We start from the raw sequence: 17,957 nt of genomic DNA, 5'->3' as shown, positions 1-17,957 counted from the left end.
GGAGCCTGCACCTAGCGTCTGCTGCCTGTGTCCCTGGGGCCCCATACCCGCACCCTAAACCCCAAGTCCAAAAAGCACCTCTGTGTCTTCTTTTTCAGTGCAGCGGAGCATAGCATCCAGGCATTGCTCCTTCCCTCTGTGTCTCTCCTGTGTCTGTGTGTCCCATCTGCTACACCTAGAGCAGGGCATGGGCCCTCACTTGTCAGAGAAGGATTTAGCAACTTGTTTGTTCAGGAGATGTTAATTTGTCACATCCCGCCACCAGTGGCTAATGACCTACTTGGGCATCTCTGTTCTATTCATTTGGTTTGCAGGAATATGCACACAGATGACCAGGAGCGAATGTGGTAGATAGAGGTGCAATGATGTGTACCTCTCTTGTGCTTCTGAGCTACTGAATTCAAAGTATAGATGTATGTTAATATTTAGCACTTACATAGTGCCTTAAATCTCCGTAGGCCTGTAGGAACATGTCTAATTTATACATCCAAAGTAATAGAAGAGGTAATCGCACATAACAGTCTTTTCATCACTTAACCCAATGAGGAATGAAGACACTATTTTGTTTGGACTGTAATTGCTTATACATACCTGAAAACACCATCCCATATTCTCAGTTCTTTGTAAAAACACCACAAGTTTGTCGTTACAAGAACATTTCAGACAGCTGCATAATGAGTTAACTTCACTTTTTAACTAAACTGAAAATTAGGAGGCTGACCCAGATCTCAGTGGGTTATTTCCACTGGCGTTTTTCAGTGAACTTAGGTGCTGAACGAGCTAAACCAGTTAATTTTAAAAAATTGTTTGAAAATCATCTTTCAGAAAATACAGTCTTGAAAGCCTGGTACTGATGATGAGCATGCTGGCAGACCTTTAAGGCAGCAGTCGAACACCCTCACGCTTCATGTTATTTATTTATATTACATTTATATTGCCCACCCAAGCTTCCAGAGCAAATTCAATAGACAGCTATAGTTCTGCCTTCATTCCTCAGCTCCGGTTGCTATGGCATCCAAGTTAGGAAAATATCTGCCAGCTCCAGGTGGCTGAGCAAGCAGATGGGTGAAACATGAGCAGTAATTTAGGGAACCATGAGGTGGTATCCTACGACCAGCGGGTATTGTCCATGGTTTTTGCAAAAAGGGGCAAGGAGTTGTGAACATCGCTGGGAAACCTGGGCTTTATTTAGCTACAGCGAAAGAAGCAGCCTGTACCAGCAACCTACATTTGTACTGAGAGGCTCTGGTAGTGAGCTATGAAATTGTTCAAATTAAATACAAAATTAGAGATTAGAAGGGGCTGGCTGGTATCACCTATAGCTACGCTCAATAGCATCCCACTCTGTGATTCGTTCCACTCAGCTCAGTGAGATTATAATAGTTGTTGAATAAGGTGGCAGAACTGAGCCTTCAGGTTAAAGACACATATAATGAGAATTGTAAGCACTGTGCAAAAAAATACTTTCTTACGTACAGACTTGGTACTCAGAATGTATCCCTTGAGATCTGCATAATATAATACAAATAGGATCTACAAATTCAAACTTTTTAGTCTTAACTATGTTCAGGATCAATATTCAAATGCTTTGGTAGAATTTCTTCCCCCATCCAGTTGTCACTGTTTTAAGTCACTTTAATAGCGAGAATTAATTTTCATTGAAAGCAATTTTTTCCCAACATTTCTTTGTTTTCAGTAAGAAAAGAACAAAGACTACCAAACAAAATACAACTTGTCTAAAATCTCATAAAAGCTTTTGCACAAGAATCTATCAAGCCTGGGAAAATATGTGTTCTTTTGTAAAAACATATTTTTCCTTGAAGTCACTGCTAGATTGCAGAAGTTCACATAACATATCGGTATGTGTATGTGTTTATGTAAGACGGACCTCTGTATTTCACTTTCAGATGTCAGTGTTGCCTTGGCAACTGTATTTTATTGATTAGTAGAATATATGTAATTTGTTTCAGAGCTGCATCATCTTACAAGTTCATTTTTCTTTGTGAGAAGTGGTTTCATTTTCTTGTTCTCTGAGTAAAATAATTCTTCTGATATGAGAAATAGCATTCTTTTGATCCTTTTGGAGGTGTTTCTGTGGCTGTACACAAAACCCAACAAAGTTTGACACATGCTTGCCAATGAAGTCATTAAATACTTTATCTACGGATACATGCATTTCTTATTAAAGTTCTTTTGCTGTATCTGTTAACCTAATATCTTATCTGTAGCTTCAGCTGGTAACCAATTGGAGACTCTGTCCATGCAGTTCCAGTTATTAGATACTGTGTGGTGGTTTTCCTCCAGAGATTTCGAATTCCAATTAGTAATACTTCGCAGGATCTCTTTGAACTAAGTATTATTATGGAATTTATTTTACACTTAGACAAGCTGAGATATGGAAAACTTACCCTCAAATAAGAGTAAATCTGAAATAGTACTGAGAGTAGCTCCTGAAACTCAAGAATCTTTTACTCTTGTTCTACCCATTGTGGGTTTGTCAGGTCTAAGGCTTAGTTCCTGACTTAGGACAGTAGCATTTAACGAACCAATTGTCCCGTCACCAGTCCTATTTCTGTGAGTGCTGGTTACGTTTATGAGAAGTCGTGGTCCTGACCTGAAGACCCTGGGTCTTCGCACAAACCGAGCAGGGGAGAGGATGGGAAGGGTCGGCGGGATGCTGTGTCTCGGTTCAGATGGTGCCATTGCCTGATTACGTGCACAGCTGAAGAGATCCACATAGTTAGATTTACCAAATATCCTCCTGCTTTTGGTTTTGTCCTTTCCTCCTGTTTTTGTTTGTTTCATGGTTTATGAGTATCACAGGAGCCAAGAGCAGGCAGGGTGTGCAGCTTCCTGGATCAAATCAGGCAGGGGAGCAACAAGAAAAAAATAGGGAGGCCGAGGAGAAGGAGGAGGAGTACAAATAATGGATGGGAAGTAATGGAAGTTCAGCCAGATGTTCATGTAAAAGCTGTCTTTTTTATGTAGAACTGAAAGCATAGCCATCCTTCCAAGTCCTAATATTAACAATTTACAAATTATAGCAGTGATTGTATTTATATGTCATACAGAGTGTAAATGATGGGAACGGGTTGTCAACACACATAGGAAAACAAGTCTGAAAATCTCTAGCACTTTCTTTAAATATAATAGTTCCTGACAATTAAATATCCCATTGGTTGTTATCTAAATATTTATCTTCAGTGAAATTACAAGAAGTCCACAGTCAGAGAAAACCCACACTTTTCTGTTCTCTGTCTTAAAGATTAAATTATGTTCTACCTTTGAAAAAGCACTTGGTTTCTGGTTTTATCCTGTTTTATTTTTGTGGATAACTTTGAAAAAAAGAAAGAGAAAAGAGTCTGCCATTGATGGCAAGCAGGGACAAAGGCACTGTTACTAGATTGTGGTTTTGAAGGCTGTTTACCATGCTAAGTCAGAGACCATAATGTGAAATCATGTTTTTAATCTTTTGGATTAAAACATTCAACAACAGCCCTTCCTAGCAACAAGGCTCCACCTAACACAGCGCCTTATTTTCTTGCAAGGATCCTGCAGTTTTACATGGATTTTTTGGGCCAGTCTTTGGCAGCAACAACACTAATTTATTCCAGATGAAAGTCAGGCCCACTATAATTAGCAATACCATGGTATTTGTCTGAAAAATCAAGAAATGCTGGCATTTGCTAGAGACACCATGTGTCTTGTGGAGAACCCGGTCCATTTAATTCAAGCTTTTAGGTACTCAGGGTTAAGCAGATGGTCCCGTCCATTTGTCAGAGCTGCTTAAATTCCTTGTACAGTCTAAGGAGAGCAGCAGTTGCTTACTGAAGACCTGCGGAGGGAGATCCGTTCCCCCTCTCCATCCATCCACCCACCCACCCGAGGATGATTCAGTCTGCCTCATTCAAGTAAATACCTCTTCCATTGGGAATATAGAGGAACAATAGGAAATAAATGCTGGCACCTCCATGCAGTCGGGATTCATTTGCTCATTTGAAGATGGATGTGACTTATCTTCCCCTTGCATAATAAGCCAAGAATTAGAGCACTCACCCCAGAGAGAGGAGGTCCTGGGCTTTACTCGGTCTGAGTGAGTCGAGTTCACATCTTCTACATTTAACTCAGAGGAGATAAATTCCTCCCTTCGTAGGATGACCATCCGTAAGTCTCCATGCTTTTGTTTCTTATCCTTTCCTTTTCTGTGTGTCTGTGAGGACTGTGAACTCTGTAAGGCACCAGTGCGTTTGTCATTGAACGTTTGAGCAGCACTGACTGTTCTGATGTTGGCTGAGGTTTGTAATGAAATATAAATAATAGTAACACTTGTGCAAATTTCTCCCTTCGCACCACAGAAAATGCTGATTATAAGCTTTGTTCTGGTAGATGCATTACATGGTTTTGGTTGGTATTGGTACAAGGTGGGCTTTGTACAGCCTTTGGTTGTGACATTGTTTGTGGAACAGAGAAGAGTCTCCAGGGATGTTGGACTTGATGTGTATATTTAGGGAATGGCTGGCTGCTTGTTGGTTTTGTATGGGCATGATTATTTCCTCATTTTTGGTTGTTTCTTCTAGGGACGTTTGTGCTGGAGCTTAGTAGATCTGTAGCTCTGGGAAATACGGTGTTCCGGGGTCCTTTCTTGCAAATTACTCTTTTAGGAGCTTTTTTGGACCTAGGTGAGTACATAGCTCAGGGCAGAGGTAGGCTGCAGGGCTCCTACTCAATGCCACAGTCCCTCAGCATCTTCTTCCCTTGGAGTTTCTAAAGAAGGAAGCGGAGGGAGGGACAGGGCTGTGAGGACAACATGAGGGCATTATGCTGTGAGGACATCATGCACTCATTCCTGCAACACTGGCGAAGAATGCAGCAGTGATACGCTCCTCCTATGAGTCATTCTGGAGCTGCCAAAAGTTGGAGCAGCCTATTGCCCAGTGATGAGTAGTGGTTGACCTTTATTCCCATCTTAGAGAATATTGTAAAATTGAGCTAAATGAATTGCTTTTGGCATCAGCGCAGCCTAGTTTCCTACAGATTTGGATTCCTTCCCCCCACCTCACTGAAACCAAGTCCTTAGTTCCCCTCTTCCGTGCCACTCCCCAGATCTCTCTCCCATCCCTTAAATATTTGTTGGGCAAGTGGTACATACGCTGTGGCTGATGCAGAGTGCTGTGTACTCTTCAGCCAACTGTCTGCTGCTCCTCAGCATGGGTAGTGGGTCACCCCACAAATGCCTTTCCCTTACTGGAATACTAATTTGTATGCTTACCTCTACCCAACACCAGCTTTTCTAAAACGTAGTATCTTTGAGACCTGGCTTCCCCTGTCAGATTTGACTGAAACTGGCCCATAGATTCTGAAATTATATTGGGGTCCAGGGGGGTGTCCCAGAGAGACAGAATATTATTTCCGTAGGAAGCAATAGTACAAATACACTGTAACGCAAGCAGACATTAAAAGCATTATGAGGAAATTAGTAGGTGAAGCTCTGTGAGTTGTGTTGTGGAGACAGACATAAAAGGAGCACATTTTTAGGTTTGCCATAAAATCTTTTAAATTATTATAGTGAAAAATTGTTGAGCAACTCATCATAAGGAAAATATGGGACTCACCCTGCCAATTCATCCCCAATGTATTCCAGCCCAGCAGATGGATAGCCAGTGATGAATTTGGTCTGAGCTTATCAAGCGTAATAAACAACTATACAGCATATAGATGGCTAAAGTTATATCAGTACATTGCACCTATAAAGTGACAGTTATTTTGGTCATCTCCTACTTTGCCACCTTTAAAAGTATTATTAACTCTACCTACCTTCTATTAAATAACATTTAAAAGAGAAATAAAACTTGCATATAACAAACTATATTAAAATGTATGTACAGTCAAGGAGAGTTTTAGAACTTCACGAATGCTGTGTTTAGCCTTCCGTCTCCTTCTGTGTCTCCCCATCCGCAGTTATAAAAATATCATGGCTCACACATATGGTTTACTCTTCAGAATATTAAAAAAAAGAAAAAAAGATTAACTATGAATGGGCAAGAGTTTTTTCCATTGATTTGGAGCTTGTCTTGAACTATCCAAGGGCAATTCAGCTACTGGCAGTTCAAGAAAGTCATGCAGACATGCTACTAGCTATTCTTGGAAACTAATTTTCCTCTTGAAAATCAGATTGCACAAATTGTTCAGTAAAAGTCACAGAAATTAAATATATTACAGTGCCAAAAATATTTAACATGTGGAACTCACCAGAGTGTTTATAATTTTGGATTTATCCTTTGCTTTCAGACCTCAGGCAACTTCCTCCTAAGGCTGTTCTAGTATTTTTTTATCAGTCTGAATCTGCATAATCATTTCTCTGTTTCAGTATATGTGGTGATCCACCATAATACACTTGAACAGACCTTCAGCGTGTCCACTTGGCTTAGGATCTTCTCGTGCTGTCACCACTTCTGCAAGTGGGAGTTAGGAGAGTAGTGGCCAGAGACTGGCTTCAGCCTGGCGAGGTGGGTCTCCCCAGTACCCCCAGTACACAGTGGGGAGAAGCTGTTCAGAGCGGGAACCTAACATCACATTGCTTTAGTTTCCTAAAATGCACCACTTTGAAGTTTTTAACCCCAAGGTATGATGTGTCTAGTCTACAAAGACTGTTCTGAATTAGACTGTACCGGGGAGGGGAACTCTTGTCTTACTCCATGTACAAAACGACCGTCAGTTCTCAGCTCATGCCAATTTGTATGCACTGACTCCTGGACCAAGCAGGACTTGTGTACACATCCACTTCAGGAGAGAAACCCCTGCTTGAAAACCTTGACCCAAAATGTTAATCTCAAGGAGAGTGCACTCTGCAATTTGCACAGCAGGACATATAGTTTCTGCATGAGAACAGTAATAAAAATATACTCATATTTATTATTTATCAAATGAGACTTCTGGAGTGTTTTCGGACTGTTGGATATCACTGCAGAGTCCATCTGGGGTGATACCGGGTCTCCTCAGGGAGAAAATGCAAAGCACCATCTTGGGCTGTCGAAGCAGTTTCCTCATCTCAGGGGATGCCCTCCCGGGGCAGAGCACTCTTGGAAAAACATCTAACCTGAAGGCCCTGAGCATTAATCTGAAAGCTCTTCAGTGCTCATCTCCTAGCCTGGCAGCAAAATAACCCTCCTGAATAAAGGAGCACAGTATTAAAAAAAAAGCAATGCCAATGTTATTCCTTCAGAAACTTGATAGAAGTTAAATGTGACTTCCCTCGGTGTGGGTAGGGATGTGAGGGGTTTCCAAGTGGCAGAGTGTTCATCCAGAAGGAAATAGGGGTGAGTGGGGAATTTAACAGATAAAGCGCTGAGTACGTTTTCCCCTGCAGTCACGAAATACTTTAGGGAGAGAGTCTCTCGTAACCTAAGGACAGAAGGAGATTTTAAAAGGGATGGCATGAACCAGTACCTACCTTGAATCAAAATATCTTCAGATTAGGGGCATATTCAATATGAGCCCAAATTTGAATATTTTGGATGTGTCTTCCCCTTAACCCTCTTGTCTTTACAGTGGGCCAATTGATAATTCTTTCAGGACATGTTTTATATTTGATTGCAGGTATACATTTTCCTATTTGAATCAACGTATCATCTTTAGGAAGTGATTAAAGACAGGAAGAGACTTGGTAGTCTCAGGGTAGCACATGCTCATTGCAAATGAATTATTTACTCTCCTTACTTAAGTATTTTAGTGCAAATGTCCAAAATGGACAAAGGAAGAGATGACTGTAAGGTTACTGTAGTAAGCTCCTGGAAGCTTTTGTAGTGTAGATGGTCAAATTCCCATACCTGAGAAAAAACAGCGGCAGAGACAGGAGGCAGCAGTGGTATTAGAAAAATAACTCTTGGAAGTAAGATCTGGCAGTCTGGAGACTGCTTTTTAGAAAAGATTCTGACTAGGGTTAGGATGTAGGATTTTAGGAGAAACATAAGGTCAGAAACTAAAATTGTTTCTAAATATACCCAGTTGCGCTTTTTATTAAAGGAAATTGTCCCTAACTAGAAGTCCCTGTGAGTACTGTGAAAGCATGCACCTCTGATGTACACAGCAACAAGCTACATATATCACAGCTTGGAGTCAAGGTAGATGCCCAGTACTGTGTGCTTTTAATTCTTGGTAGCTATTACAGGTATTTCCAGTAGAAAATTATTTTTTGGGCGGCTGGCGGAAAGGATCTAAATATCTTACAAATTTTGTATAGTTATGGATGAAATACTTACGAAATAAATTCCTAGGTAATTCCAGGGTAAAAACCCACAGTAAAGCTATATATGATATAATATAATAATAACAATCTTCCATCTTAACATTCCTGGGGACTCATTTTTGATGCTGTCCTTTCTCATTTTTTCATCTCCTGAAAGCCATATTTGCCTTAGGGGTATGGTATCATTGTGTTAAAAATGAGCTGGTGCTACTGGTCTCACGATTGACTGCCGTACTTTGAGCAGCTCTGTTAGCGCACAGCTCTTAAAGGCTGCTTTGGAAGGGTCTTTACACTTACTACAGATGCTAATGTCCTGATGTCTTCCCAAATGATAGAGGAGAACGTTTTGCCCTTTTCGTTTCAAGGCATCATAAAGTCTTGGAGACTTTTGAGGCCAGTTGCCAGATGTGATTAAAAATTAACGAAGCAGAGCAATTGTACCTGATCCCCCTGACAGACACTTGAATAACAGCTTTTCCTAAGACTACCTTTCTAAATGGGTCTTTTTGCATCTGTATTTCTCTGCTTTCTGGCCACAATGACAACTTCCTTATCATAAAAAATGGAAAACAACAGTAGAGGACATTTGGGGGTTTTTTTCATGCAATTCCCTGCAAAATCTAGTTGGATTCTGTCCATTGCACATAGAGTGAGCTACCAAGACGATCTGTAAACTGAAGCATAAAACTAAGTCAACAGGTATGAAGTGGGGAAGCAGATAAGCCTCTTTTTAGTGGTACAGGAGTTACTTTCAGTAACGCTCATACTCAATATGTGCTAATTGAAATGTAGCAAACTCTGTATTTTGGGGATAGGCCTGCTGCATTGCTTCAAAGCCTGTCTGCATTGGAAGAGAGAGTAAATATCATCTTTCCTATGTCCTGTTACCTCAGCATTAAGATATTTTAAAGGAAAGGAAATAGAAAAAAGCAGGCGGTGAGGAGGCGTGTGATCTCTGCATTGATGCTTTAGGAGGTCATTGGGGGGTGTTACTGCTCAGGCTCTGAGATTGAAGAAAAACAATAATATGACAGCAAAGTAATACTAATTAATGCTTCTTTACTACTTTACATATGCTGAGCATTGCAGAGACACCAGCTAAATGTAGAGACTTGGTTATACATAGAGAGATTTGGTTCTTCAAATCCTGTCAATCTTTTTGAACAGTTATATATAACTATAACAGTTATATATAAATAGATTTGACTGAGCATTTTTCTTTGCAGAAGCAGAGACAAACAGTCATCATTATCTGTGAACTATTCATAAGGCTTTGTATAAAAAAGCTTTTAGGGCTAAATTCTGATATTTTCACTCATACCAAATAGGAATGTACTCTTCAGGTTATTTATTAGTAGTGAGAGTGTCCAGCGTTTGGCAAAAATGTTCTCTGTGAAATATTGTTTTGGAGAGGTATTTATCACTAAGTTTATTATTCGGGGATTTTCTTTCTTTGAAAGAACATACTCCTGGCTGGTCAGACACACTTTTTATTCATTGTGCCTTGTACAGGACAACCATTGGCTATTTAGAAGAGCAGTATTTACCCGACACAAATATTGTTCTCTTAAAAGTAGACTTTCATGATAATCCTTCACATTATCATGACATCAGTACGCAGAGTTACTCGTAGTCACTGCAGTTATGTAGTTCCCCCCAACAGGATACTGTTAAATAAACAATGTTATTTGAGGAATTGGCAATTCTCTCTTCCATGCTTCACCCAAAGTGTATTCTTAGCTTTTCATTCACTGACATTTTTGCTTTCCTGGAATCCGCTCTTACTGCCTTCTGAAACTCAGAGCTGTGCAGACCTCTCATCCAAGCAAATCTGTGACAGTTTGGAGAGACCTGCTCTTTGGTATTCATCAGAAGAAGTGAGGGTTAACTAATCTGGGCGCTGCAGCTGAGGTTATCATCCAGCACCCCTTACAAACCGTGGAAAGCAGCATTGTGTGAAATGGCACCGTTCTATAAGCAGGGATGCAAATGATGCTGAGATGCCAGCACAGCAGGAATATAAGGTACTGTTTGCAGGAAGAGAAGAGAGGTTTACTGAGTTTCTGCTGAACAGCTACAGGTGTCGCAATCCAGAGGTAGTTAAATGCAAGGGCTGGAAAAGTAAGCAGTGCTTTCCAGCCGCAGCGGCCGAACACTGCTTGAGTTAATGTCTCCGTCTGAGAACAGAGCTGGAACTGTATCATCAAAAAATCTGCTTCAGCAAGGGGTAGTAAATTTGCCACCTAGCCGGTTTGAGACCAAAGCAACCTGTTTGGTCAGATGTATCTCAGAGTATATATTTTTTCAGAGTTGTCCTGAATCCAGGATTCCTCTAAGGAAGAGTAAACATTCGCCCTGCAGGTTGTGACAGAGAGTGGATTAGATGAACTTTCACTCTCCACTTTGGCCTTATTTTCTGTGGTTAATTTCAACTCCTTAGATGAAGTCTTTTTAAGATAAAAAAGAGCATGGTCATTCTTGGGAGAAGAAGCCAAGTCAATTTTTTTTTAATAAAAACTGGTCATCTTACAGGATGTGGCTACAGTTATTATCAGTCCCAAGTACATGAGTCAGGTGGTGGTATTATCAAGTTATTCCTTACTCTATGTTTGTGTAAGATCCACTGAAGGAAATGTGACTGCCTTCACAGGCAGTGGAGTTAAACATTTTCCTAAACTCAGTGACCAGAGCACATGGAGGAATGAAATTTAACAGAGACTCAGTGAAGTATCCTGAGCATTAGTGGGATAGGTGTGGAAACCAAGACAATAAAAAAAAAACCAAAACAGTTGGAGAGTCAGAAAGAAGAGGTATACTTATGAAAATAAAAGAAAAAGGAGCCCAGCAGTAAGGAATTCTCTGTTTTGTTGAAAATACAGGAGAGATCAAGAGTGTGTAGTTCTTTTTCAAATCCATTTCTTACGTAAATAATATGATGTGTGCTTTATGGCACAATCCAGCAAAGCAAGCAAGGAAATAAGTGTTAGACATGCTTAGGTGCAGTGATTTTGATGACACAAGTCTGTTGAAAGACCTGATCAGGAAAGCAATCTTATTCAAGACAGCACGAAACGGTTAGACCCCTTACAGCAGGAGTTTAAATTCGTCTTTTCTTCAGAAGAAAACGACGTTAAATGTATCGCTTGATTGCGATCTAGGTTACAGGAACATACTGCTATAAAAATATAGCATTAGTGGAATTTTCCAAGTCCAAAAATAATTTAGTGTCCAAATACTTATTTTATCTGATTTATGGCTTCACAGCCATGTCTAAGCCAGTACTGCCAAATAAAATTTTCTTTACTGTGAGATGTATTCTTCTCAGGTATTTGGAATGACGTCTAACATATAAATTAAGCGAAAGTTTCCTTCTAGAAATATTCAGCTATATTTATATTTTTAAAGTACAACTTCATATTTTACATCTTAAAAGCGTAACTTCATTTTTTACAGTATCAGTGCCTAAACATATATATGATATGCTTCATGAAATCAAGGACCCAAATACATGCAAAAACTGTGCAGTCATATCATACAAAGGTGTTTTCTTCTTAATATCCTTGTAAAAGTACTTTTCTGTACTCCAATAACTTACCAATTTCATTCAATGAGTATGTCTCAGGAAACCAATCAGGCAAAAGAGTAACAGTGAATTTGCCCTCCCATTCCCCATAGATGGGTGTGTTCCTGACACCTATGTTGAGACATGTAATTGAAATAATATTTGCATAAATTCCATTTAGTAAGGATGCATTGGCTGATGCCAGTGAATGTTAGGGCACTTAATCAAACAGTAAATAGCAATGCATGTCTAAGCATTGATCATTTAATGCAGACATTGTCAGAAGAATTAAATAGATCATGATGTCCTTTTGTTCTTTCTTTTTACTTAGTATAATATACTGTTGCTTTCTAATCTCCTCAGGCTCTTTAATAAAGAAAGATTTCTTCTCTTAATTTGGACAGCTGCATAATTGGGGTGCTAAATCATCCTCAGGGATGTAATCAAAATGATCCTACTGTGTAACAATTCTCTATTTTTCCTGCTTAGTTTAGAGCAGAAGGAACAGATTTAGGCGATTGCAATCTGTTGCATTGCCTTAAAAATCAAGCATTGATCATTATAATATAATAGTTTTGAAACCAAAGGTCTCCAGGTCCCTTGTAAATAGATTTAATTCAATGTTCAAAATATCTGTTGTGGTAGGTATGGTTATGGCCCTTTTAATGTAGGAAAATCTGATGCACAAAGATAATTTAACAGAATTACAGGATTTGATTTGCCCAATTCAAATCATAAACCAGCAGTAGAATCTGGAAAAAAAACAATCACTAAGTCTGACTTCCAGTCTTGACTGTTAGCTACACAAAATGCACCAAACAAATAACTGCCTAACTCTAGACCCTATTTATAAAAAGTCATGGGATCCGTGCACTAGCATTTTCCATACTTGATGGGAAGGTAATAGCAGTGATCATGAAGCTGAGGCTTCCTTCACGAGGTGCCCAATGCAGAGAAGGGGTCCGAGAGGAAAGCTCCAGACTGGGATCTCACCAGTACTACCCTTCCCTGCCTGCTGGTCTTGGCATTAACCCTGCAGTCGCCAGTGGATATATTTGTTCTGGTTCCAGGTATTGCTGCTTGAAGCCAGTGAGGTAGAGGGAGACCTTTATACTAGAAAACTGTCAGAAAAGGGTGATGATCCTAACACCTGTACAGTTTCACCCTTCAGTTAAATACTATGGTCACCAGCATACACATCATTGAATCAGATTTCCTATTTTTATTCTAAAAAAAGGCAATAGCAGGGCAGGACTCTGACCTAAAAACATACGCTAAGGCATCTCTACTCAGCAGGAGGGACTTCAGCTAATGTTATCCCTTGGAGTTATGCTCAGCTGCTAATTTACATGCTCAATGCATGATAAAGTTCCTGTAGTGACACTCTGCAAAAGAGCGACTCGGCTTAGAAATGGTGCAGAGAGGGACGTGGAGGTTCAGGCCAGCCGGGTGGCTGGTGGACACTGCAGCATCCTCCTGGAAATGACCTGCCCATGCTCACTGAGAGCATTTCTCCTGCAAACAGAGGACATGCTAATTTCTCAATACACCCTCAATTTCCACTGTATAATAGTATTAATGACCTTGACAGAAAGTGTTTCCTGGGGATTAATAACCATTTGAGGTTTAATGACCTGAGGCTATGCCTCAGGCCATCAACTCCTCCAAGCTGCTCATTAAATCCTTAGGGTACAGTCTGCTTCAATCACTCCTGCTTAAGCATTTGCTCAGTGTCACCTAATAATGATATTCTCCCTGAGGTATTTCCTCTTCAGAGGCCCTGGTGTTGGAAATGTGTTTGTCCTTAAGTCTTTTGGGAAAAGAACTCATCGTTAATTTTTTAGGTGACTGTGTATTACAAGTCAAAGCATTTACTCAGGCTGTCACTAAGTTTCTGCTGTGATGAACACAGTAAAAATGAGACAGTTAAATTCATAATTGCACCTTGAAATGTAAACTATTTGTTTTAGTTGCTTACAGTCTTAGAATCTAAATCAAGAGCCAGTAGCCTCTCCCCATTCTAACACTGGTGGTTCAACCAGAGGTAATTTATTTGAGAGGTGATATGGGACAGGTTACCACTTTCTAGCAAACAGTGGCTTCATACTAGCTCTAAAGGATACCCCAAATTCAGATCTGTGCAGAAGGAACAATATAATAGAGAGCACATCTGCCCGTTGGAAGAGAAATGCCATTGCTAGGCCAATTTCTTACTGATGAAGTCATAAGTCAAAGATGGTGTATTGTCCTGTGTTATGGTACGTACTTATGAAGGGTGAACTTGTTTTTCTGTCGAAGATTTTTTGTTTAAGGGAACATTCTTCCCACATCCAGATGGCATCAAGTACAATTGGATCTTAGTTAAATAAGCTGCTGTGGTGTTACATCGTGTTCCCTGTTTATTTGTGTAATAGTGCAGCGCGGCATGCCAAATAGGCATGGCACAAACAAATTGCTATTAGAAGTTTCTTCCCAAACTTTCTAAACTGAAAGAAAAGAAAAGTGCAGGGAAGAAGGCAATCAACAACGGTTGTAGGAAACCGATACAGTGAGCAGGGTGCAGAGTTACGTGTCTACAAATCAGTTCTATTGTCTTCACATCAGTTGTAAGAATCCTCTGGTGAGGCTTTGCCAGCATCCCCTTTGCACATTAGTCTCCGTTGTGCACTGAGCGACTAGTTAACTTGATATGTCTAAGGAGAGCTGGGAGCGGTGCTGTTAGGGCGCTGGAGAGTGGAGATGCTTACCTCCCTGAGAGGTCTGGGAAGACCTGCCCTCAACCTGACTTTAACTTAGAACTAGCTATGCTGTCCCTGTGCTTTGAGCTAACATCTTTGTCCAGACACAGCCCGCATTCTTAGGGAAGGAAAAGCATTTTTCTGGCAAATGCTAAAAATCAGAAATACTTGGGGTTGTTTATAAGCTTAAGATAATTAAAGAAAACCTGAATACCAAGAATGCAGAGTATCAACTGCGGGGGAAATCTTGATAAATGTAGCTTAGTTCTGGTAAGTGAGATACACATATATCCTATGGAAACCAGCAGGTGAACTGATGAATAAGACACAGATGGGGTGAACAAATCAAGTACTTAATTCCTTGCTTGTGTTTGAGATTAGTGGATTCTGAGGTCAAGTAACTCTAATTCAATGACATGCTTTGTGTGGGAAATACATGCTGTTTGTGGTAAACACTGAGCACCTACACAGGAATGTTCCTACATAAATCTCAAATCCTTTTGCACACACAGATACAGATCATTTACGCCATCACTGCAGATGGAGAAAATCAGGTGCAAATAGGTGAAATTATGGACCTTAAGTCAGACAGTACATTAACAGGAGATGCCTCAAAGAAGAATTTATTTCATCTCACTGGAAATGTCTCTAGCTTTATATGCCTGTTCCTCCCAAATTCTCTGTATAGTCCCTAAAGATGAATGAGCACTTTCTGGGTACAAGCCATTTTGCCTCTTTTAGACATTAACTTTAAGATAAGATAAATATTTTCATGGAAGTACCTCTTTCCATAGCCTTCAGGAGCACCTGGGATGAATAGTTCCAATGCAGTTGCAGGAAGGTGAGATGATTCCCACCCTTTATATCCAGAAATCCCCATGTATGTAAATAAATGTTCTACATGGATGACAGGATGGCTGCTGTGAAGACAGGTCAACTAGATATTTAAGCATATGCTTATTGCTAAGCTTCTGCTATGTCCTACTGAAGCCTGGTTTATAAAACCAGCCCTTCTGCTGAGACCCTTACTGTTGTGTGGAACAAGCAGGTCTGCTGCTGACCCAGCCTTAGCTCCAATTCTCCTGGCTGCTGTTGGTTTGAGACAAGTGTACAGCATCGTTCCCACGTAGATTTTAGGTGTAGGAATACACTTCTGGTTGGAATTTCCTTTCTAAAGTCTATTGAGAATTCAAATGAGAGCCAGATGAGTTTTTTCCTGTTCATTTAGAAGAAAAATGCAAAACATCATGAGAAACTTTAAAACTCCAGCACTCCCTGAAAGTCCTCACCACAATAACATTTTCCTGAAAAAGTTCTTTCCAGGGGGTTTTGAGCTTGCAGGTCATAAGCATTCGTATGTTTTTCTACCGCTGATGAGGAAAGGCCTGATCAGTAAACAATGAACGAAGGAAATGCTTTGAAATACATTCAACAAATAGTGGCTTTGTAGACTCAGTTTTGAGGCTGCTTTTAGCAATTGCAGAAAGGTTAATGGAAGCTCCAGGTCTGCTCCCAAAATCAGAGTCAGCCAATGGAGCATCACAGCTATAATTTTCACCCTTTGGCAGTGTTGCCTTCCCTGCACATCCTCCAGTGGAGTCCAGGCTGGTTTGTTTGGGTTATTGTTTGTCTTTAAAGATGAAGCTCTATCAGAAAATAAGGAACTGTAATTTTCAGTACAGCAGTGTGATTCCTTAGTAGTAAGTGAGCTTTCAGAGCATAACGCAGCGGCCACAGGATACCATGGGTCCTGGGTTTCTAACTACCGTTACAGTGTAAAAAAATACTGCAAAATACAGTCCATCTCCTAAATCAAAATACCTTTATCATGTGTTCAGTTTTAACCAGTGGTTTCAGAGCAACATGTGGGTTCTTAAGATGGTTACTGAAAATGTTTAACTTCCATTTTGCTGAGATTTCATTGTCAGATTTAGGCTTCTCCTTTTGAAAACTGAGCCAGGCATTTTTACAGTGAAATCCATAGGAGAGACCATCTTTTGTAGGCAACTGCCTGCTTTCTGCTTCTGTTTCTGTCTGGAGAACAACTTATCTCATCATAATTCTGGCATATCTGAGGCTAGACCCTGCCAGAATCTGAAAGTGAAATAAACCATCAAAAAATGTCAGATTCTTAAAAGTGCAGACCAAGGTCAAGTCTAGAAAAAGGCTAGACTTGGAAAATAAAGTACTTTGCCTTTTCCTTCAAAGCATACACAACCAACTTTCAATCTTTGTGTTTATCTGTATATCCCATTACTGTAGCACCGGACAGCCAAAAACGGCTCACATCCTCAGCACATATATTCGTTCTACTGGCCTTGAGGGGACAAAAAGCCAGAGCAACCCCTGGATGCTGCTCTTCGTGGAGCACATCTGGAGATGGGGAAGGGCCCCGAGCTGATCCCGGAGGCAGCGCAGCAGCCGGTGGGGAGTTTCCAGCTGGAGCGGGTCCTGGTGGCCCTGTGCCCCTGGGGACGGCTCCCAGCTCGCTCTGGAGGTGACGTCCCAAGGAGGGAGGTGTCCTCACACAATCCTTCTGGGCAAGGGCAGCTGCTGTTGTTCGGGGACGTATTTTCCCAAAGACCAAAGGGAAATTTTGCCCAACAAATTGAACCCAAGATTTTGAATAGCAGCCATCTCTCATCTCTTCTTTAAACAGGGTATTTTAATGCTCTGCAGAATTACAGTGTGAGGCACGCTGCCTTCCATCTCCTTAATTCTCTGTAAATTTACTTCTAACAGCTACTGCCAAAATACAGTATGGCACTCGCACAGCACATGCTTCTTCAGTGGTGAGCACAAAGCGGCTTCTGTTCAGAGGGAGTATGTTGCAAGCCCATGAGTGACACATTGTGAGTGCTGAAGATTATGAAACTTATTCTGAAACTGAGCAAGCCATAAACACTTCATTTTTCAGAAACAGTCACATTACTTCTGTCATTCTGCTTGGCAAATGTATGTATGCAGACCTTGGTGCATCCACGTAGCACACGTTGAACAAGGACTAAGTGCTAAACCAGTGGCATGCCAGCAGCACTGCAGAGTTCAGAGGAAGTATTTCAAGTATGCACTTCAACACTCTTCTCGGTTTTTGTAAAAACCCATGAGCTTTATTTGTTTATTTTTACTTCACTAGCTTCTCTCTTGGACTAAACTGACCTCAAACTATAGCATGGAGTTACATTCATTGATCTCCTGGTGAATGCTCTCTAAATGATCAGGAACCAGGTCACGGCTTACGACAACTCGTATCTCCAAGTGGGAAATACTTGCTGGAAGGGCAAGTGTCTTGTGTCTGTTTATGGCCAGATGCTCCTGTGAAATAAGTAAGTCTAGAGATCAGCCGAGGGCTGGAGCAAATCCCTAATAGCAAAAAAACCCTCTCCTGTTTGATATCCAGGCCATCTGATTG

At 40.6% G+C, this 17,957-nt stretch overlaps 1 protein-coding gene across 7 annotated transcripts in view; it reads left to right on the top strand.

Annotated features, from left to right (window-relative positions):
• STARD13 (StAR related lipid transfer domain containing 13) overlaps nucleotides 1-17,957 on the top strand; it is a 312,029-nt gene that overhangs the window by 239,209 nt on the left and 54,863 nt on the right. The gene's annotated exons all lie outside the window — the stretch shown is intronic.

This window comes from Harpia harpyja, chromosome 17 (genome assembly GCF_026419915.1).
Source record: "Harpia harpyja isolate bHarHar1 chromosome 17, bHarHar1 primary haplotype, whole genome shotgun sequence".
NCBI classification, from domain to species: Eukaryota; Metazoa; Chordata; class Aves; order Accipitriformes; family Accipitridae; genus Harpia; species Harpia harpyja.
The sequence above is the reverse complement of the archived record's forward strand: the minus strand, read 5'-3'. Positions and strand labels throughout refer to the sequence as shown.